The 23,301-nt window shown below is 44.1% G+C and overlaps 5 non-coding genes across 5 annotated transcripts; 4 read left to right on the top strand and 1 right to left on the bottom strand.

Moving 5' to 3' along the window:
* Nucleotides 1–1,301: 1,301 nt before the first annotated feature.
* Nucleotides 1,302–1,375, top strand: TRNAT-AGU (transfer RNA threonine (anticodon AGU)). The gene has a single exon. It is a non-coding gene; the product is annotated as a tRNA-Thr (tRNA).
* Nucleotides 1,376–15,717: 14,342 nt separating this feature from the next.
* Nucleotides 15,718–15,790, top strand: TRNAA-AGC (transfer RNA alanine (anticodon AGC)). The gene has a single exon. It is a non-coding gene; the product is annotated as a tRNA-Ala (tRNA).
* Nucleotides 15,791–15,932: 142 nt separating this feature from the next.
* Nucleotides 15,933–16,005, top strand: TRNAA-AGC (transfer RNA alanine (anticodon AGC)). Its single transcript has one exon. It is a non-coding gene; the product is annotated as a tRNA-Ala (tRNA).
* Nucleotides 16,006–16,147: 142 nt separating this feature from the next.
* Nucleotides 16,148–16,220, top strand: TRNAA-AGC (transfer RNA alanine (anticodon AGC)). The gene has a single exon. It is a non-coding gene; the product is annotated as a tRNA-Ala (tRNA).
* A 3,896-nt stretch (nt 16,221–20,116) lies between these two features.
* Nucleotides 20,117–20,189, bottom strand: TRNAA-AGC (transfer RNA alanine (anticodon AGC)). Its single transcript has one exon. It is a non-coding gene; the product is annotated as a tRNA-Ala (tRNA).
* Between the last annotated feature and the right edge of the window lie 3,112 nt (nt 20,190–23,301).

The following is a 23,301-nucleotide window of genomic DNA, read 5'->3' as shown; positions in this document are numbered from 1 at the left end:
AACGTCAAGAGTCGTACGCACACCAAATATTTCGGACGTTATCTCACTGCACTCTGTACGATAAAGCCAGCCCATTGGTAGAAAAAGGCACTAGTTGCAAGTTACGGTCAAATTAACAGTTTCAATTGAAGAAAAGTAGACGGTAAAGATGTTGGAGATATCATCTAGTGACGTATCTGTCATATGTTACTTTATCAACATACTTTGTTTCCTCTCCGTGTCAAGGTATTAATGCACAAGGCTCCACTTTTCAAGAATTCTTTTCCATTCATGGGTAGCTCATAACCGAAAGATGTTTCTCACCGGCACTCGAATACGCATGCTTCAATGATGCATTAAACTGTTGCTCCTTTTTCTAAATTTTCTTACATATTTCACATCCTTTTAAAGAAACATAAGAAGAAATTCCAGTTCCAAGGATTTCATGGAGTCCTGCGCTTGGCAGTACCTAAGTAAAAGGAGGCTTCGGATGTGATTGCTTTTTTGAACAGCTCAAAGGATTGGTTACTACCCTCAAATCGCAGCTATACATGAACGTGGTAAAGATGATCTGTCTATAGGTAGTGCATAATATTCAAATCGTACGTGACAAAAAACTGCGATTGCAATGCCTAATAGGCCCCTTTTATGGAGCTTCTCATTGTGAATAGCACTGGATAATGACCTGTAATGTCAGCCTCTCAACAAATTGTACAGAGAAGATTTGAGAACCAAAAATTAACTTAATTCGCAGCCGCGAATATAATGCGGTCGCGGCAGCTAGGCAGCTGATGTGCAGTTAGAAATTTAGCGGCAAACATACGACGCTGTGAGGCAGTTGCATGTGATGTCTAAGTTTACTTAGGGATTAAAGACACTGCAGACAAAATTGCCTTTGAATTCTTACTACGCACGTGTCCATAAACACATTTATTTGCTGCTACATTTAAGTCATCAAAGTAAATAATGTACGCCTGAAGAGAAAATTGAACAAGTAAAACTGCTTTTCTGAAACACTGCAAGCAGTTTGTGAATGCTATAGTACCTGCAAAGTCAAGCTTCAACGTTTTTGATTTCCCTTCAGAGCGCACCTTTAATATTAATCGCAACGTTTCTCGCCGATTATGTTGCGCAATGTTCGAGAGTTGCTTGAATTGAGCTTGCCGTCGGCAGTCTCTAGCATTTTTCGTGTCTCCTCGCTCTTGCGAAGTTGTGCATGAAAACCAGTTTAAAGCCTGCACTTTGTTACAACTTTTAGAATGTATTTTATGCTCTTTTGAGGGGAAGTGGAGACAAATGAAAATGTTATCTCTCTTTCCAGCGGCACCGTGGCTTAGTTGGTTAAAGCGCCTGTCTAGTAAACAGGAGATCGTGAGTTCGAATCTCGCCGGTGCCTCGTTCTTCTTTTTCTTTGCAACTTCACTGTTCGATTATCACGCCTCTGTACTGGCCGCAAGAAACTATTATAGAGAACCATAGCGCAGGCACCTGTCACAGACTTAGCACCAATGTCGAAAAACGCGTTTTGGACAGCTGCAAGTGCCGCGAAGCGATAGGCATCTGGTGGGATATAATTGTCTCGATACGACTACGGCAGCTGACGATAGGTGGCATGCAGTTCACTCTGCTTTAACCATTAACCATTCTAAATCAATAATTAAGATATCTGGAGAAAAATGAGCATGCTAGCTACTGCTACCACCCCGTTTCAAAGGGGACACTCCTATATTCCATCCATCCATCCATTTCGAAGTACGGGAAGCTCAGAGTAAAATATTATATGAGGAACGCCTGAGGAAATTGGACAGTAACAGATGGGCAGCTAATGTATTTAAATACCTGTACTTAAAATGCCTTGACTCACAATGGAGGAAAGAACTAGGAAACTAACTAGTAAGTATGCTAGTCACGAGGACGGAGAAATAAAGAGCATTAAGCGACAGGTGAAAAACACAAAATGTAAAAATTGGATAAATTCGATGGAAAAGAAACAGAGTGTGGAATTATACCGAAAATGGAAAATTCAGATCTTGAAGGAAGATTTCTTTGATAACTCAAGAGAGGCAGTGCCCTACTTTTTGAAGCTAGATCAGGGTGCCTTAGAACACGCAGCTACAAAAAGAAATTTAAGAATGAAGATGACGCATGTGCTGTATGTGGTAACTCCAGTGAAACAATTGACCATATTATACTCGAATGTAATGGTATCCATCCGGAAGTTGATGCAGGCGCTATCACTGTTCCTGAAGCTCTGGGGTTTAGAGATAACAGTGGCCGGGTGAATAAACCGGCGGTGGAAACTAGCAAAAAGTTACTGAAAGATTGGTGGCTTAAAAGCAGAGAAGTGACATAATGTTAGTAATGTAGGAACAAAAATTTAATAAATAGAATGATGGTTTAGTTAACCATTCTAAATCAATAATTAAGATATAGGGAGAAAAATGAGCATGATAGCTACTGCTACCCCCCCCCCCCCCCCCCCCCGTTTCAAAGGAGATGCTCCTATATTCCATTCATACATCCATCCATCCATTTTAGGACTGTGCTCGATTGTCAAGTAACAGGGAGTTCGTTACGTAGGCCTTCCTCCGCCTTTTTCTCGAAGATGAGGCGTTTGCGCATGCAATGTATTGTAGTTGTCTTACCGAAGTTCCCAAGATTGCGCGCTAAGCGGGCCCAACTCGTTAGTTTCAACAGAAAGCTGCGGATCTAACAAAATCAGGGTCATTTATAGTGTGGGGTGCTTCCAACTGAATTCTGTGGAAACTCACGGGTGCTGTATCTTAGACAAGGGAGGAACAAACATGCCAGAAGAGAAAAGCGAGCTAGTGCAGCCGATAAGGCTTGATAGCAAAATACCACTGGCACATGAAAGTATGCCAGATTCTTCAAATTTATCTTATCCTTCGATACTGTGCGTCGGCTCGCTTTCGTCAAAAAAATCTCGGCCTCCAGATTTTCCGCACTTTTCTGGACATCGCTCATTCTGGAGAGACGTGGCAAAAGGGCTGCTTATTTTCTTACTATGGAAACATTTCCATAAAATTGATTAAACTCAGAAACTAATTTCACAATCACGAAAAGTGTTAAAAAATAAATATTGCAGCTAATGATTCAAATGTTTATTTGCTGTTTTTTCAACCGTCGAAGGCATGCGGCTTCACCACTTTGATTCTGAAGCGTGGACCGATTTTCAATTTTTTTTTGTTCGTACTCGTTGTCACGAGATGCTGCTTTGTAATTTTCTTTGTCGGGCAAGATACCTTGAGATGTATCTAGAAGATTCCGGCCACTCGCGTGTGTTTCTGCAATGTTCCAGGTTATGCTAGTCACCGTTTTGCGGCTTTGCTTAGATGTTTTTTCGCCGCCTTTAAATTGAACGTTGGCGCGTGCGACGGGTAATGCCAGGTTCATGACCAGAAAGCACGCTGGTTACTTTAACCGCTGCCAAGTTGTTTAGTTGTTTTGCGGGCGCAAGTCAGCCTAATAAAGAGTTGATTCCAGTGCGATTACGCCTATCTTCTTTATTGGTGCCAACCGCATTGTCACCACCACGTGACAATACGTTGTTTGAACTAAGTAGGAGTACACTTGCTTTCGATGTAAAGTGTTGAAGGATACATGCTACGGAAGCTGCTTGACCAGTTCTATGCACTATAGTCTACTTAGTTTTTAGCGCTATAACGTTAAAGGCCCCGTGCCGCAGAAAAGCCAGTGTCGGCGTTCTGGTTGTAGTGTTAAGATTAGAAGAAAGTAAAAAACAATAAATGATTTGAGGAAATCTAAGGAAAAGAAGACGGTTCCTTCGAAGTGCTAGGTGAGCACGCAACCACGCCGCCACAAAACCGCATTGTTTCTCTCCGAATAAAGATGGACTTACTGTGTGCATTGCCTTATGACTGTCAGGCAATGTTCAGGTGCGTCGTTAGAAAGAAACTAACTGCGGAAGTAATAGTTCAGCGAGTAACAATAACATTTCCGCCCTGCTTGCCTGCGATGAGGAGCTCACTGGAAAATTCGTTCGATAGTACGGCACTGCTGCAACAGGTGGCGCGAGCCGCCGCCTAATTCAAAGCATAATACATCCATTCATCGTCTTCTAAACATTGAGTTTTAAACGCTTTCGCGTTGAAATATTATAGGCGAATCCTTTATTAAATGAAGTGCGCTTAAGGCCTCCACATATTTTTACTGCTGCTTCTATGTCTAGTATGGGCCAGCTTTAGACAATGTTCAGAAAAGGCGACTGCAAACGTATACATATCCGCACCCGGTTATGGCGAACCACATGTTTTCTGAGGCCAGGAGTGATAAGTGGGATCTTTGTGGGGTGAGAGGGACCCTCGGCCACATATTATGCGAATGCCCGTATTCTCCCAGGGGGAGGCACAGTATAGGCAGTACAGACAATTGGGAGACCCTGCTGCACAGCTCGGACCCTGAGTGCAGCTCCTGTTCGTCCAACTGGCTGAAGTGGCTGCTGGGACACAAGATCTTCCAGCCTGCATCTGAGGTGGCAGCACCCGCCCCCCTGACCTGCGTGTCGGGGGGAGGTAGATCACCTTATCCGTTGATATTAAAGTTTAGTCTATCTATCTATGCTACCCATTAAATTTGACACATGAATTAAATGCAAGATAAATGCGTTGCACAGTCCCAATGGGATGATAGCTATGGAGATCATCGTATTGAAGATGTATTGACGTATTTGGGCTACTATAGGTGCTTCATATTTGCAATCTTAATGCGAAAACTGCACAGTTGTCATAGTTCGACGTTGATGTGCAGGTCAAATGTTTAAGGCGTTGCCGCAGATGTCCGGCTCGTACAATGCCTCTTAACCTAAGGCTAACCGACTGTGTGGAAGCGCGCCATCTTCTTTAAATTAACATTTGTGAACATACTGTTGCTGAATTTACTATAAGCAACGTGTAAAAGCACGCGTATTTGATTTATATGTTGCGATACGTCGGTCTACTCTCAGATGTTTTATTTCAACATCAAGCGCTACGCTTTCGATAGCGTCCTCCGAAGGAAACGCTAAAAAGAGATCGCCAGCACCGTGTGTCTGCTATGCAACTCATTTTGAATACAAGCTTTTCAACACCATAAAAGACCGCTTAGGTGAAAACTTTTTTGCTCTCTAAGAGAAGTGCTCAAAAGTTACGGGACTGCGCTTTAGTATCTTTAAGAGGGGAAATGGCGAATGCAACTTTACAGGGCTGTTCTCATTGACTGCATCGCTACTATTATCATTATCGACATCAGCATCGTGATTGTAATCGCTGCTACCATCATGATCACGATAATCAACTTCAGCATCACTCTCATTGCTGCTATCATTCTTTTTCCTTTTCCTCTTTAGATCCACCCGTGACAATTAAAGGGAAGCTCCATGTAAAAATGCAAGTCCTCAATCTAGAAAAGGAGAGTTACGATCGGTTTCTCATGAGTCTGGTGGGGGGTAGCGGATTGCACCCTCGGCTGGTGATAGTAGTTCAATTCTCAGTAGTGAAAGATGTTTTCTTGAAGTTCCAGTTCGAAGGACGTTTTCTGTCACTGTGTGCGCTCTTTCTACTCATGAGGCACTCTTTTCACTTTGAGATCAGTATTTGGATATTATGGGATAAGAAAGGATTTCGCCTTAAAACTTTCGGCGAAAAAACTGTTTTCCTTAGTAAAAATGATTATGGCTCTGAAGCACTATAAATGTTCGCAGCGAAAATATCTTATTTTCACCATTGCCTCATGTATCGGCATATATGAACCATGGATACGCTATAATAATTCGAAATATTTATTTCGGTTTATCTGCATCCTTCGAACAAGAGTCGTCAGTCACGCGAGTTATTATTTATTTATATATTTATTTTTAACTCTTCAGGCACGCGAGCTGCCGGAGATTCGCTTGCATTTTCGGTTTCCGGCAACAAGAGAACCGCAAGGTGTTTCCCGACCGCGTGATGCCGCAACCCGCAAGCAAAATGCCGACAAAGGCCTGTGCAATGATCGAACTGTGTAGTACATGGCAATAGGGCACAATCTAAAAAGCACTCAAAGTGAGCTGCACACCAAGTATCGTCAGCCACCGCAATCGTACCGAAAGCATTGCCTCTGCACCCAATGACTATCGCTTCGCAGCGCTCGCGGCAGTCCAAGCTAAGCTTTCCGTCATTCGTTTTAAGTCCACGAGGGCAATGTAGTACGCGCACCCGCCGTCCGTGTGGCATTTTTTACGAAAGCTGTCATTCCATCCGATTTGGCAGCTGACTTTACAAGGCCATTCTTTTCTTTTTAAATAAAACTTGTTCCTTACCGACTATGTCACTGCGCATGGCTGTGATGATATAAGCTCCGCGTGAACAACGGTGTCTTCAAGAACCATGTGGAGGTGTCATGGAGAACAGCGATGCTAGCAAGAATCGATTGCTAGTGCGATAGCGTAGAGTGTGCTTCTATTCTTTTTCGAACTCAGCTAATACCAGCTGTGCCGTTTAGCTTTTCTGATAATTGTAATGTTGAGTAGATGCAACAATTCTCATACGAAGTTCGCGCGTACGAGGATTCGTCCAGCGACGCATTTCGAGTGAGCAATCAACGTTTGTCCCAGGACGCCGCCTGTTAGCGTAGAACGTTGCAGGATTCACTGATATTATGCTCTGCACAACAAATACAGATCTCTGTGCGAAGCACAGGAAGTCTCTCATATGCTACTGCAATATTCATTTCTCAAAATATAAGCTGAGAATACGTATAATACCTAGTGGTAAAAATCCCTCGGCCTCTTTAATTTTGGAAAAGACAATAAACAAGACCACAGCATATGTTTGATTGTGTGCAGAATTTTTCAGCTAATAGTTGCTTCAACGGACGAGCGTCAAGTACGAAGACAAGTGAACAATGCTACAGAATGAAAAATATATTCGGAGAACTTGAAGAGTGAGAAGGAACGCTTACATGGGCAGTGATAGATATATGATGTTTAAATTTTTAGTTTCTCTTGGACTAGTACAAATGATACGGTACACAATATATATGCAATGAATAATAACGGTCTATAATATTTGAAAAAGAAGGGGCAGGCTAGGATTTTTAGCCTTTTTATTTTTGGGTAGAACTCTAGCACTTGTTACCAAAAACAGGCGCTTCGCAATGAGTTAGAGGCCGAGATAAGGAATTCAGCAGCTTCAATTAGCATTTACTGTGAGGTTTAGTTTTGGGCAAAAAGAAATATTTTCGCTCACTTGTCGTCGCTATCACTCCTTCTCGTGACACAGTACTTAGAACATCATCACATTTGCTGTCAGTGGAACTACGTTCGCTGCATCTCAGAGACAGGAAAACTGACGAATATTCATATCTGGGGATGGCACCTTTTGTAGCCGTGAACCCCCACTATACAAATTTATCGCTTCGAGTGCTGCTGGATTAGTGTGATGAAAATAAAGCCTTTACGAATTTTGTAATGTTTTTTTTTTTTGGGGGGGGGGGGAGGGGGGGAGGAAATATGTTTCTTTTTGAATTAATAAGTAAACGGCGGGTATTGCTTGCCTTTTCGGGGCGCAACATAATGAAGGTTGTACCGCGTTCAAAATTCGAGACAAAGCGCCGTTAAAGAATCTTAATTCTAAGTTCGGTAGGGCTTCTGTAAAGCCGCAGATAGAAGTATCATGAGACGTCAGTGCACGAAGGAAAAATATAATAACTCCATCGAGCCGGATTCGAACCAGCGACCTATGGATATCCACAGCCGGGGAGCCTCTACAGTCTACCGCTCTGCCAACTGAGTTATCGGCTTTTTTTTTCTTTATTGCATGAATTGGTACAAATACATCAGTAAAAGATCGTGATTGCGATGCCCCTTGGCTGACAACAAGATGTGCTCAAACGAGTTAAAAAGAAGAAAGAAGAAGACGTGTCGCTGAGCACCGTGGCTACATCGTGTCCAGTAAGATTTCGAACTACGTCTGCAGTCCGCGCCCACACAGCGGCAATCAAACTCTTGAAGAAGATCATAAAGGCCAAACAACCCGTGCGTGGCAAGAAGAGCATCAAGGACACAGCCCTCCGGGTAGACGCTGCAGAATGCCGACGCGGCCATGCTGCTAGGCCTACTGGGACTCGGCGGAGCCGCAGCTCTGATAATATGGCAAGAATGGGGACGCCAATGGACCCTCCGGTAGTCGCTGTGACTTCTGCAAGCACAACGGCAGGCTGCGGTAACGAGCCTTTACCTGGAGCTAGCACTTGGCCACAGAGCAACGTAGACATTACTTCGAATACGAGGACAACGCTCGGGCCGCTACCCGAGCTAAACGATACACATCAGGCTATGGATGTGCAACAGGAAGTCGTCACTAACGCTTCTCAACCGACACCCCGGCTGGTCAAACTACCTGGGCCACCAGTCAACACACCACCGGCAAAGAAGGTAAGGGCCGCCCCTGATAAGCTAGCATCCGCTTATCCAACACCAGCCTTGCAGAAATCCTTCAGAGTGCATATCAGACCTACAGTGCAGTTTGATATCACTAAGATACCCACCAGAACAATGCAGAGAGTAATAGACGCAGCGCTTGGTACCACAAGTTACCAGGGGTTTGTAAGCCACAGGGCATCTAATACTGTCACAGTACATTTAGCCACCATTGAGGATGCACGCAAAATGACCACAGTAACACAGATTCCAATCACGACAGAGGAGTATCTTCCTGTCCAGACGTATTTTGCGTCAGGTCCAAATACTCAGCGATGTGTCCTCTATGACCTAGACCTACAAGATTCCCCGGAGACGGTGGCCAGAGACCTAATATCAGGAACACATACTGTGTTAGCCGCACGTCGTATGGGGAACAGAGGCACTTTTCTCATCACATTACAGGGACCAGATACTCTTCCGGACAGATTCTACTACAATGGCCGCATAGTGCGACCCAAAACGTACAAACCTAGACCGGTTCACTGTTACAGGTGCTACAGAGAAGGTCATATGCAGAAATTTTGTCCATAACTGAATCTGGAGAAGCGAAATTCAAATGCGGCCTATGCAAATCTGATGATCACGATATCACTTCATCTCAGTGTCCGACAAAAAAGCGAAAGCTCGAGTTAGCAAGGGCTGGACGACATAAACAATATGCACCGTTAATGGTTAAAAACAGATTTGCAACTCTGGCCGAAGAGCTGTTTGATGACCCGCTAGAAGAAGAAGAGCCTGTTGAGGTGGTTGCACAGAACAGTGCATCTTTTGCTTCTACGCTAAAACATGAACGACGCACAAAACGGAGCACAGTGGCATTCACTACTGATGATTTTCCGGACCTTAAAGACTGCACAAGCCAGCAGGATGCAATAGAAAAAGAAATTGCGATGCTTTCAGCACAAATTGCACAGCTGCGACAAAAGAAAGCACATATAGCGCAACGACGAAAGGAGAGCTCAGAAAAACAGAAAGAAACGCTTGCAGGCAGTACGACAGCAAGGTTAGTGGATGCTCCGAATTGTAAACCTGCCGATAACATACCTATTTGGAAGGCGGTACTGGACACGCTTACGCAACTGACACACCTCATTCAGAGCAGCTTACATCATGGATAGAAGTAGCCGAAACAAGTGGCAACAGATTACACAATGGAACTGCAGAGGGCTCTGTAATAAAGTTGGGGAAATAAATACAAAATTATTGTACGGTAAGCTACAATCATGGGCGTTCTTGATACAGGAGCACAATAGGTTATATTCAATAACAGGATATATAGGGTACCATTGTCCTTCTATCCCTGATAAACGAGCATGAGCAGAGGCCGAAACACCAGGAAAAGCTGCCGTTTACATTAGGGCCAACATTCCCCAAACGCCACTTGACTTGAGCAAGTGGTGCAACACTCAGCAGGAAGTAGTTGCTGTACTCACGCGTCCGAACAAAACGCCCCTTATATTAGTGTCCATGTACGCTAGGCCAAGAAACACAGTGCTTAATCTTGGATGGGTTAAGCATATTCGCCATTCATACCCTGGAATTGCGATACTAATCGGTGGAGATTTTAACGCTCCGCACACCTTATGGGGATATGATTATGATTCTAAAAGGGGTGATCAAGTTCATACTGCCTTCACAGAAATGAAATTTACACTGCTAAATCATCCAGGAGTCGCAACACTACCTGCAACACAAACACGCTCACCAGACTTGACGTGGTGGAAGGGCCCTGGTGCACCACTATGACAGGCGGAATTAGATGCGTGGGGTAGTGATCATGTCCCCATTGGTATTGGTCTTAATTTGGGACATATGAAATAAATTCGAAAGAAAGCGTCTGTTACACATTGGGATGGTGTACGGCAGGATACTCGAACGCATTCAGTTAGCCCGAATACTCTCGTTACTACCCTTCAAACGGTACTCAAGGATCACACCATTACAACTACAGTGAACGAAGATCAGCCAACTCCCGACCTGCACCTACTAAAACTTTGGGCACGCCGAAAGCGGGCCGAGATACAGGCTGGTCGCCATCCTGAAGACGTGCAAAGAAGAATTGAGGTAAACAGAGTGACGGCACAGGCACGCCGATATGAAAAACAGCTGGCTCATAGGAGATGGGATGAGTGGTGCAGTCGTTTGGGCTCAGGAACGAATAACAAGGCCCTCTGGAGGACTTTCCATGGCATGGAAAAGAGGCGGCAGGTTAAAGATCATGCAGAAAGTATTAGACTCGCATTACAGCTTACACCAGAAGAGTTTGCAGATCAGGCTGCTGCCCTTTTCTTCCCGAACCACGCACATTATCCGGCGCCTTCACCGACAGTGGATGCGGTTGATAAAACAGGAATAACATTACCATTTACCAAATTGGAGTTATTGGCTGCTATAGAAGAAGCGAATGGTAAAACTGCGCCTGGACATGACGATATTCCTTATGAAGTATTCAAGAATTTAGAAGGAGCCGCAGTTGACGGCTTGTTGGATGTGGTAAATGAGGTATGGCAAGGAGGAGACATTCCACTCGGCTGGAAACACTCGGTGGTGGTAACAATACCAAAGGCTGGGAAACCTCCCACAAGTCTAGAATCTTTGCGGCCTATCTCGCTAACACCCACAATTTGCAAAATCTATGAAAAGATGATAGCCACCCGCCTGTCATGGTGGTTGGAAAGTAATAAAAAATACCATGCTCGACAAATTGGGTTCCGAACAAACCTTGGGACAGAAAATGGACTGGCTGTGCTCGCTGAAGAGGTCATACACGTGTCGCCTTATAGCCACCTAGTGCGCACTGTAGTGGCTACCGACATGGCGAAGGCATACGACAACGTGTTACATGCCAAGATTCTTAGCAACATGGAATGTATGGGCATTCCCTTGCAGGTCATAAAAGCAGTACATAATCTGCTTAAGGACAGGACGTTTTCTATCCGGATAAACGGAAAACAAATTGGCAATTACACCTCGAACAGAGGCGTGCCACAAGGGTCAGTGTTAGCACCTTTATTATTTAATATCGCACTGATCCCATTGGCGTGGAAATTAGCTAAAATACCAGAAGTGGGGTTCATGATATACGCAGATGATGTTACGATTTGGTCTGTTCATAAACAAATTGACAGACAGATTCGGCATCTGCAAGAGGCTTTAAATACCATAGATGAGTACGTGCAAAGTGCAGGCCTGGAATTATCACCTCAAAAGTCCAGTTACATTCATGTTGCCAACAAGAATGGAAGAAAACAATTGGCAACGCAAAGAGTCTCCCTAAAGATTGGAAATCAGGCACTGGAAGAGGTGGACGAGTTGAGAGTTCTTGGCCTAGAAATTCACAAATCCGGCAAAGGAACACAATGGCTTCATAAAGTGAAAAAAGTAGCTGCGACTTCCTTAAACTTGATAAAACGCATTTCGTCTAGGGGAGGAGGAGCTCGAGCGGACATGGCAAGACGTCTTGTACAATCAGTGTTACAGCCGAGGATACTATACCAGGCCCAATTCCAAAGACTCACGAGGCGGCAATGGGCAAAATTGGAAACAATAAATAGAAACGCAATGCGCACTATCACGGCCTTACCAAAACTTACCCCTATCCCTATTCTCCAAGAGTTTGCACAGATAAATACGTTGACAGAATTAATTGAGCAACGAGAGGCAACAAGGGATATGAAGCGAAAGTACGTTACGCCCATAGCATCCTTGTACAACGAAGTGGCAGTTCGAACACCACCAATGGCTGACCCCCCTCCTTGGGAATTCACTACTATCACGACAAACAAGACCACTCGGCTTCGTCGCAAAGAAAAGCTGGCATCTCGACCTCTGGTTGATGCACTTCCAGGTACCTTAATTGCATATACGGACGCATCAATTATAGAAAATGGCGGTAGAACAGCAGCTACTAGTCCTACACACAGCGAACTAAAGGTACATAAAGAATATCTTTTAGAATACCCGGACCCGCTTGTGATGGAACTCTATGCAATCCGCAATGCTATGGAGGCCATAAATAAAATAGATTCGATCACAGAAGCCCACATCTATACAGACTCCTTAGCCGCCATAAAACAACTAAAGAAAGTGACGAAGACGCTATTTGTTACCCAGGAAATCCACGCACTCAATAAAAAAACAAAGATAAGCATCCAGATACATTGGACACAAGACAATGCTGAGAACGCTGAGCAGAGAAAAGTTGACCACCTCACACACGAAGTTCCACACACTAATGCGCCCCCCACCAGGCTCCCTTTCGATGCCCGCTCCGCTGTTTCCATTTTAGCATCCTCTTTAAGGAAAAGTACACGTGCCCTCATTCCCCCGTGTACATTCCCACTCCCTCGTAACTTAACGAGATTGGAGGAGGTTTCCCTTAGAAGGATAAGAGCTGGGGCGGCCCTTACCCCGTCGGTAAAATGCCGATGGGAATCGCAAGCTGAAATCGGACCAACAACATGCCCAAAGTGTTCCACACCAGCTGCAGAAGTGGATGTCCGCCACCTGCTATGGACTTGTGCAGGGACAAGGGAATCAAGGACAAAGATTCTGCGCGAAGTGGGTCTAACCACAACAAGGGAAGATGACTTTTCTAAATGGCTCACCGACAACGCTAAGAGCGGGAGCCTGCTCCGGTTCCTCACGGAAAACCATTTACATGAGTTTATATAATATGTCTTATGGCAAGTTTGCGTACAAAAAAAGAAAAAAAAAAAAACGAGTTAAAAACATGACTGTTGCACCGGGCGTAAAAACATTCTTTTTTAAATTGCATACAGGAATCCTCCCAGTCAAAACATGAATGGAAGAAAAGGGTCTTTTGTACCTTGGGGCTCAAACTGTCTACTATGCAGGAAACCTGAAACAGTTGAGTACGTGTTCCTGGATTGTTGGGATGCGGTGTTTTACTGCGATGTGTTACAAAGGATACTTAAAAAAGACGCCATTGACGCCACGTGGAATTCGGTACTTAACTGTTAATGATGATTTTCAGTATGACCTCATCATGCTACTGGGCCTTCACAGTATTTGGAGTAGGATGGCTTATAGACACTGTGATGTCGATGCACGATCTGTATGTGATTATTTTGTTGAACAAGTGTACAAACTAAAATAAATTTTGAAGCAGCAAGACGCTGCGGAGGAGGTCTTGAGTCTGATGAGCGAACTTGTGACAATGAAAGTCCATTAGACACGGTTGTCAGCCAAGGGGCATCGCAATAACTGAGTTATCGGCTTTTTTCTTTCTTTATTGCCTAATTTATTATCAGATTTTACATATAAAGAACATTACTCCACACACGCACACACACTGATTTGGGCTGCGTGATCCATTACAAATCAGGCATTTGCACCAACACTTTCATTCTCGAAAGCCACTCAGGCACTTCGTCTTGTGTCTTGAATACTTCAATAACAACCACAACGGCTTCGCGAAAGTACCAGGGGCAGCAAAAACTTTCTTTTTCAAGCTCCATAGTAATACACTAGAAGTTAAGAGTTATTTAGAAATGAAAGATTTTTTTTGTTTGTACCTTGGGGAAAACTGTTTCATATGCCCCAAACTGGAAACTACCGAACACGTTTTCTTAGACTGTTGGGAAACATTCTTCTTCTGGGACAGTCTACAACGAACAATTTAAAAAGACCTACCTGTGGATGCATTCGAAATTTGATTTTTACCTATTGAAGATGATGATGGGCAACCGCTGGACATGATCATTTTATTGGGCCTGCACAGTATCTCACGATTCAGAACGGCTTTCAGGCATGTAGACGTTGATGCGAAGAAAATACGGCAGTATTTTCGCGAAGCCAACTGAGCTATCGACGGGACGTGCACCGCTGAAAACCTATCGAACCGCACCATGGCGTCATAATTCTGTCGAACATAAGGAAATTTCTGGGGTGCAATTTCTTTTCGCAATGATAAAGCCATTCTGCTGCTCTTAATCGGCCTTATCTACAACTAAAATGTACGAACTTCGTACGAAGATAGATTGTTCGCATGCAAATAAAATTCATCGCATGGATAAATAGACCGATCTGTAAAAAGTGCCGCGCCATCTGTCCTCTTTTTCTGAAGAAGCCCCTTTAGGTTTTAATCAGCAGGCAATGGAATCAAACACCTGAAGCGGTGGAAGTATTGTGCTAAGCCAGCTTCATTGTAGAACGCTAGTTATGTCTCACCAGTGCGCCTAACCTGTACAAGACTTATGATATCCTGTCTTATACGTGATAAACTATAGATACGGGCTCATAAGGTAAGTGGATGTAGCAATATACAACGAGAGGAGATAACAATATAGAAATATAATATCTAGTTTTGCGTCAAAAGTAAGCTTTAAGTGTGGATGTTTTAAGATAGAACATGTTAAGAGTCTAGAAGGCCTGAGTATAAATGCACAGTCTTTATCAAAAGTGTACAGCCCAGGGGGTCTGCTTCTAAGCCCCTTCGTGTGGCTTGTAATGCATTTGCTGTACTCCGAATCTCTTTATAGTGAGACGATTTCTTTTCCTACCCTGTCCAATAGGAATGTTTTCCCCTAACGCTAAATTAGCGCCACTACATGGTTTATAAGCCCACCCCCCTGTGCTCTGCTCTACACTTTTGACAAAGACTGTACATTATTGAAAACAAGCATTACACAATTTTGCGCCAATGCACCATTCAGAATGCGGCTGCTTGAAAAAAAACTGAGTATGCTACAAGAAACGGTCTCTTAAAAGGATATACGTTCTCTGAAGCATCGAGGGCTATGTGATGAGGAGGTCATGGTGCGTAGCCCTCCTACAGAGCACAAGACGGAGATGTCGCAAAGGCCAGGAAATTCTTTCTCGTAATTTTCTTTGTGTTTTGCTCCGCTGGAACTAATTCTGGTCATTATTTACATAATGACATTTGTACACTAAACATATCTTAAGCAGAAAGTGTTTAGAACACCACTGATTATGGTATGGTAATTATTAACCTATTAATGGAAGATTAATTAAGATTAGTGGAAGTTAAGAAGTAAAGTGAATGATGAAAGGACTGCCTGGTAGGAAGGTGCAGCGGAACGCTCAGCTACGTGACTGTGATCGGAAAGACAGATCGCCCCAGCGAGGCGCTGGCGACAAAAAGCGAGAGCCAGCACCGGAGTGGTAATGGAGAGTGCAAAGCGCCTGCATTTCTAGTTCGGGTGCTGACTGGTGCGTAGACTCTTTGCGCAACTCTTCACGCTCATTAGGAGGCTTTGCTATTACACTTGTGTGTCGGGGGTGTAGCTCAGATGGTAGAGCGCTCGCTTAGCATGCGAGAGGTACTGGGATCGATACCCAGCACCTCCACAGACATTTTTGTTTTTCATCGTCGGCTTCATGTATTTTATTTCATGCGGTGTTTCATATACGAAGTGTCAATACATACCACTACCTGACCCAATCTACTTCCCGCTATTGACGTGGTCTCGTTACCATGTCAATAGTGTCTGGGGGTGTAGCTCAGATGGTAGAGCGCTCGCTTAGCATGCGAGAGGTACTGGGATCGATACCCAGCACCTCCACAGACATTTTTGTTTTTCATCGTCGGCTTCATGTGTTTTATTTCATGCAGTGTTTCATATACGAAGTGTCAATACATACCACTACCCGACCCAATCTACTTCCCGCTATTGACGTGGTCTCGTTACCATGTCAAGAGTGTCTGGGGGTGTAGCTCAGGTGGTAGAGCGCTCGCTTAGCATGCGAGAGGTACTGGGATCGATACCCAGCACCTCCACAGACATTTTTGTTTTTCATCGTCGGCCTCATGTATTTTATTTCAGGCGGTATTTCATATACGAAGTGTCAATACATACCACTACCCGACCCAATCTACTTCCCGCTATTGACGTGGTCTCGTTACCATGTCAAGAGTGTCTGCCTCTCTGCCGGTCTATCATAAACAATGAACGTATAACTGGTTTTATGCTGCAGTCAGCACAGGTCAAAATGCTGGCATATGCAGATGACATCGCTGTATTCTGTTCAAGCAGAGAAAGCATTCAAGAAGTTACTGCCCTTGTTGAAAAATTCTGCCGACAGACAGGCTGTGAAGTAAATTGGGAAAAAAGTGCCGGTTTCTGGCATGGAGACTGGGATGTTACGCCTGAATACTTTTCTCGTTTGCAATGGTCAAAATTGCCGACCCAGTATTTAGGCGTGCCGCTTGAATCGTACCAAGATCCCACCCCATTCTGGGCTGGCCAAGCAGAGAGAGCGAGAGAGAAAGCTGATTCATGGCAGGGCAAGCCGTTGTCAATGTTCTCACGCGCTTATGTGTGCAATGTTTTCCTTGTGGCAAAGATATGGTACGTAATGAATGTGCTTTCGGCGACGCGTGTTAGCATTCAAAAAATTCATCGTGTCTTTGCCGTTTTCATGTGGTCATCAACATGGGAAAAGTGCAGCAGAACCAACCTCTTTCTGCCTGTTAAGGCGGGGGGCTTGGGCCTTGTGCATCTCTTTTTGCGACAGGTTGTCTCGCGTTTTTTTTTCCTTCGTGATCAAAACGACAAATTCTTGAGGACGGTCATGCAAGTACGACTGTGTAAAATGCTTCCAGAATACGTTGTCTGTTCTGGTGAGAATATGAGTGGCGCTTTAAAAGGGTACATGCGCGAAGTTGTCTTGTCTTTCAGAATGTTGCATGCGCGTTTTTCAATGGAATACTTGAGCAAAGTGTGTAAGAAGAAGCTGTACAAAGATCTTCTGGATGTGATGATACCGTTGCCGATTTACCGTGCACCACACCGTGGAGGCCCCGGACAGGATGTCTTAAAGCGTGTGAAAAAGATGCCAGTTAGGCCTTCAGTTAAAACGTTCTTCTTTAAGCTACATTCCAACACATTACCTGTTAAAACCTGGTTACATGAAAGAGGCTTATTCGTTCCCTGGACAACAGACTGTCTCCTTTGCAAAAAACCAGAGACAATCGAGCACGTCTTTCTGGATTGCTGGGACCCAGTCTTTCACTGGGATGTTCTCCAGAGAACACTAAAGAAAGACCTTCCGTTAGATCCGTATGGCATACGGTTCCTTCCAGTCGAGAGTGAGGGTATTCCTTTGGATTTAGTCATGGTCCTGAGCCTCCACAGCCTGTGGAAAACAAGGATGCAGGTGCAACATGCAGATGTCAACACGCGTTCTGTACGCGAGAACTTTATCGAGAGTGTGCTGCTCCTTAGAGAAACGTATCGGATGCTTTCTGATCCACCTGACTGGATCAGTGTGCTTGATGAACTGGCTGTCCTAAAAAAATTTTAAACCTTTCGTGACAGCCGAAGTCTGGTTGTTGCGAGTTTTACCATTATCGTGGATCTTTTTTGAATTGATGTGAACTCAAAACAGGCAATAAAGAAAAAAAAAAAAAGTGTAGCTCAGATGGTAGAGCGCTCGCTTAGCATGCGAGAGGTACTGGGATCGATACCCAGCACCTCCACAGACATTTTTGTTTTTCATCGTCGGCTTCATGTATTTTATTTCATGCGGTGTTTCATATACGAAGTGTCAATACATACCACTACCCGACCCAATCTATTTCCCGCTATTGACGTGGTCTCGTTACCATGTCAAGAGTGTCTGGGGGTGTAGCTCAGGTGGTAGAGCGCTCGCTTAGCATGCGAGCGCTGTACTCCTGTACTCCACTTTTCGTGGAGTACAGTTATCTTAATGCAAATTACTGACTTGTGATAACTTTTTTGTTAAAAAGCAAATATTATTGCGGCTTTTATGGTACTACACGCTGTAGTTGGGTGGTCGCGTTGTACTGAAATAATCAATTGTGTGTGAATATGATCGGAACACTACGCAATGATTCCCCTATGTGCGTAAATGTAGTACGTGCTGTAGTGCACTTGTGATGAGGGACATCTTATGCACTACTGAGCAAAGTTGGTGTGAGGGAACCTGGTCAGGAAGAGTACTGGAGATAATTGCCACATGTAGTCTTTCTTGTGAGGAGGGGGGCAGAAAACCGGTGAAAATTCCATGGTATCGAGTTACGCTCGACGTGGCAGGGCCGCTTATAAGTCCAAGACCGAAAGCTCGCTCAGTGCCATGTTAACCCCTGTCATGCCAGAACTCTCATAACCCAAACACCACAAGCAACAGTCATTCGTTACAGCTTATCTCTATCGTCTGCAATTTAGAAAAGCTCGAGGGAGTCTGCACGGGCCGCCTCCACGGCTGTGGTCATTGAATAGAATTTCACAAATGTATATCTTCAACTTCCGATGCGCAATTTTGGCTGCGCCCTCTAAGTTACGTCATCTCGCATGTTGTAATAGACTCGCAATGCAGTAGTACTTTGGAACATATTTTCTAACATATTTTACGCCGCCACACACTTTGCAGCGCATTGGGACACTGAATGCAGATGTCGCGGCAATTTTATTCACAGTCGCGATATATGGTTTTTCCTAGAATTAGCCCTTTCTGATACGGGCGGTCTGTCTGATGTGCGATGCAGCTGCCGAATGGTCAAAAAAAAAAAAGCAAACACGGCGTAAACCTGGCGCATATTTATTTTGCAGTAGGCAAAATTGGACGTTTCAAAAGTTCTGTACCCAGATGGTATCAGAGGACGTCTCGCACATCCCAAGAGAAACGCAGAAGATGAGAAAATTCACGCTCAAATGAAGGCTCCTGTTCTGAGCACGTCGCCGTGTTTACAAAGCGCTTTTATTGCCGTATACGGTGCGGCCGAACCGAAACGTTTTTGGGGCTTGTTTAATAATGGATTATATACTTATGTCGTTGGTCTTTCACATAATGCGGTGACTTGAGGTCGTATGCTACTGGTTATGGTGAGATATAAAGGAGGCAGTAGAAAGTGAACAAGGTGGCGGAACCGCCGATCCTCAACCGTTGGGTAAATAGAACCAAGCAGGCTATTGCTCTATGAAAAGGGTGGCTATGCTTCACTCTCAAGAGAACTTGACGCATTTTCCCTCACTTCCGCTCCCGTACTTTGAGCATAGATACCAGTGGGCTGTGGAATGCGTTTAAAACAAACATTTTGTCGTTAATAGAAGCCTTCATTCCTTTGTGTCATTTATTCCAAGCGAGGTAGTGATATGCAATGGGTATATAGAGTACTTTGTACCGAATAAACAAACGTAACTGGCTGTTTAGAACGTGTTGATTGTTTTCTAATCCAAAAGTTGCGGTCAGAAATGAAAGACCTCGGCAAGTGGAACGAGAGAACGGAGATGGCTACGCAGTACGAAAGAACACTGAAAAAGGGTTGAGGGGCAGCCTGAGTTCGCAAGCGACACAACGCGTCGACGAATGGACTTCTCTTTGTTTGGGCCCTGATAAAGACAAGTCCACTTGTCGAAACGTTGGGCTGGCTTATGAACTGAGGCTCCCGCTCCACCCTTGTTTTGTGCTATTTCATACTGGATTAGATCTGAGGTGTGCTGGGCGGCAGAGAGAGATCACTATGTACCATGTCGGGTAGGAGTAAATAGAATGTATAGCACCGCACTAAAAAGAAAAAGATAACGCTACACCTTTTCTTATTTTCATGGCCGTAGAACACACGTGTATACAGTGAATTTGATATATTATGTTTTGAACTGACAGAAACACCTTGTTGCCGGACATGCCATCGAAGAAGAAGAAAAAGATTCGTGGAGGTGCTGGGTATCGATCCCAGTACCTCTCGCATGCTAAGCGAGCGCTCTACCATCTGAGCTACACCCCCAGACACTCTCGACAAGGTAACGAGACCACTGGGAGAGCGAGGAAACAGAGCGGAAAATATCTAGGTCGAACGACGGCCACTGGAGAAGCTCGGATAAACCGGTTGCGACCGCAATCTTTTCAACACGACCGCAGTCGTGTTGAAACGCTTTTCTGTGAACGTGTAGTCTTTTGCTTGTAAGTGCGGGAAATGGGACTAAAAGTTAAGTCCTGTATTGAAAAGTTGTGATAAAAAGGAGGAAGGTTCAACTGATCAACCAAAGGATGAATATATAAAAACGCAACTGCAGGGGTCTGCCATAAGTAACAAATAAACAAGATGGTCGAAAGTTTCGGATTCCTCCAGTTAGGGCCCGATTAACAATGATAACGGTCCGGTTAAAATCATTAGGAGGGCCCCTATAACTCCCTCACCACTCGACCCCGCCCCATGTTGTGATATTTAATACTTGACGCGTTTTGGAATTTTCTACCGGGAAAACACGGAAGCGCGGAACTTCTGATTTCATTACACAGATGCGACACATATATAGACCGTCGCAATCGTATAGGGACCTAACACGCAACCATCTCCGAACGCTGGCACGCTGGTATGTACGAGACAGCATTTTATACAGATATGAAAACTCATTATCTGATAAGGAGACCGATGTTTTGCTGATACGAGAATCTTGAAAAAATTCGCGTCACTACTAAGGAAAGAAGTCTACGAAGCCTACTGCTAGAGTAAGGTGCCTGTCTCTTGTATCAGCAAAGTGCTCATTAAAACACCTGTCTAGCAAACAGGGGACCGTGTGTTCGAATGTCGCCTGTGCCTAATTATTTCTCTTTTTGTTTGCATCAAGCGGCTCGTTAATATGCTTCTGTGTCGGACTGGCTGTAAAAAAGAGTACGGAGAACAGTAGTACAGACACCCCCATACTTAACACGAATGATGCTATGCGTGGATGGGACTGTCGCCAGGGTAGCTAAGCGATAGTTATCTGCTGCGAGATATATACGAGGCTGACGACCGCCTAATTTGACAGCTTTTTCTGCTGTGTCTGATTGCGAAATAGACGGCGCGCTCTTGACATAAGCCTTCCTTCGTGTTTTGCTCGCGGATGCGGCCTCTCAAGCCCATACAACGTGGGTAGGCGACATTGCATGCTAAGCTCCTGGAGCCCACGAGGTTCATCCTAAGGCTGTGGTTCTAATAAAGTGAATGTCATGGGTAGCGTGCAGTGCCTTTGAGTAGATACTGAAGGAAGCCACATGTGCTGTGTCGCTTCAAGGAAGGAAGGAAGAAACAAGCAAGCAGCAATGCAAAAGCGAGCTGGTGCATCCGGTTACGCTTGATAGCAAATTAAACCGCCGAATAAATTATCCCACGCTAGTAAATAGTAATTTGTCAAATACTTCATAAACATCTACAAATATAACATCAACCTGGGCTCCAATATCCAGGGTTTTTTTCGTGCGAAAAGTTAATTAGTTGTGTGAAGGTGCTGAAGCCTTGTCAGAAGTAGCGCTGAAAATGAGACACGTTATTACAATTCCAAAATTTAATTATATGTTTGTGGAATATGGGCTCGAATATTTTATATCAATACGAGGTCAATGAGATACGTATGAAATGAGGTAAAAGCTGTTTTTACTGGATTGGAAAAATAGAAGCACTTTCGCCAGCTTCCAGGACGATGGTACGACGCCAGAGATTATCGACTCCAAGATGATTGTTAGATATCGAGCAGTCTATAACGAATATCGAATGATTAATAGGTTTTTTACACCACCAGGCGCCGATGATTTTTTATGTTCAGCCTATGTGTTAGGTTAGGCACACCCTCTTCGCTAATTGTAATATCACCAATCGAGTTTTTAATACCAGGAGGGCCAAAGGAAAGATTTTCGTCAGCGGCAGATAGCAATACAATGCTAAGGTATTGCATTAAAATACATTAGCATTAGGTAAAATGCATTAGCAATTTTTTCCGGATCATTAGGAGCTTCATTATTAACGATGAAATATAAAGATGTGGACTGTTTTAGCAACACTGACAGCCAAAATTTGGGGGGATCGGTTTCTAGATGATCACCAAGCTATATAGCAGAAAAAAAAAAACGGTATTTCGCCACATTAACATAAGAAGCTCCTCTTTTGCAATATTTTATTTGACAAACATTGCACGATCACGAAGGCGCTTATCGCGCCCCAGGCGTCGAACCCGGAGTGATGCATGCAAAATGTTCCGAGTCATCCAAGGAGCCTTAACGTTTTTTTCTTAGATTTGGAAGGAAAAAAACGTTGTATGCAATTTTTACCGACGTTTACAAACTAGGAGACTAAAGTCGATGTCGTCTCTATGGCTGAGTGTGAGTAACTGTTTGAAGGCATCTGCAAGAGATTCGGTGATAGAATCGTCATCGGCTCGTGTAAAGTCAGGAATTGCAGTGAAAGTGAAATGCCATCGACAACGTTGCATTCATAACAATTCCAACAAGCTCTGGATCCCGCAAACAATTAGGCCAAGAAGCGAATTATCCCTTGTAGCTTCATCAACTATTTCGTTGAGGTTAGAGAACAGGTAAAAATTTATAAGCTCATTTCAAACCCTGGCTTGCCGAGCAGAGAAGGAAAGCCGTGTTAATGGATGCCCGGAGCGTTACAATCGACCATCAAAATTTGATTAGACAAATTGAAGTTTTTTTTGCTCGAATATTCGTTGAGGGCGTGCAACAATTCGACAGCAGAACCAGGACGACAGTAAACGACACTAATGACAATGAAATGATTGTTAAAAGACCGTCTACACAGAATAAATTCAACTTCTGCAGTGGCAGACTGGACTGCGAACTTGCGTTGAGAGCAAAAGAGCGAAAGACTGCAACTCATCCCCTTTTGCCGTACTGCCTGTCTGTCCGCATCACCACGTAACCAGGAGGTGTAAATCCGGTACCATCGATGCCCTCGTGAAGCCATGTTTCCGTTATGCTTACGACATGCAGAAAATAAGAAATAATGAAGGACAGGAAATCAGTATATTTATTTGTTATACTCTAAGCATTATTGTTCAAAACAGACAACTTTTCATGTCCGCATTTAGGCAGTCAGGGAGCGGGATTTTGACAGT

The sequence above is a fragment of the Amblyomma maculatum genome, chromosome 11 (assembly GCF_055883805.1).
Source record: "Amblyomma maculatum isolate TAMU_Amacu chromosome 11, ASM5588380v1, whole genome shotgun sequence".
NCBI lineage: Eukaryota > Metazoa > Arthropoda > Arachnida > Ixodida > Ixodidae > Amblyomma > Amblyomma maculatum.
This window is presented reverse-complemented; position numbering and strand designations above follow the sequence as displayed.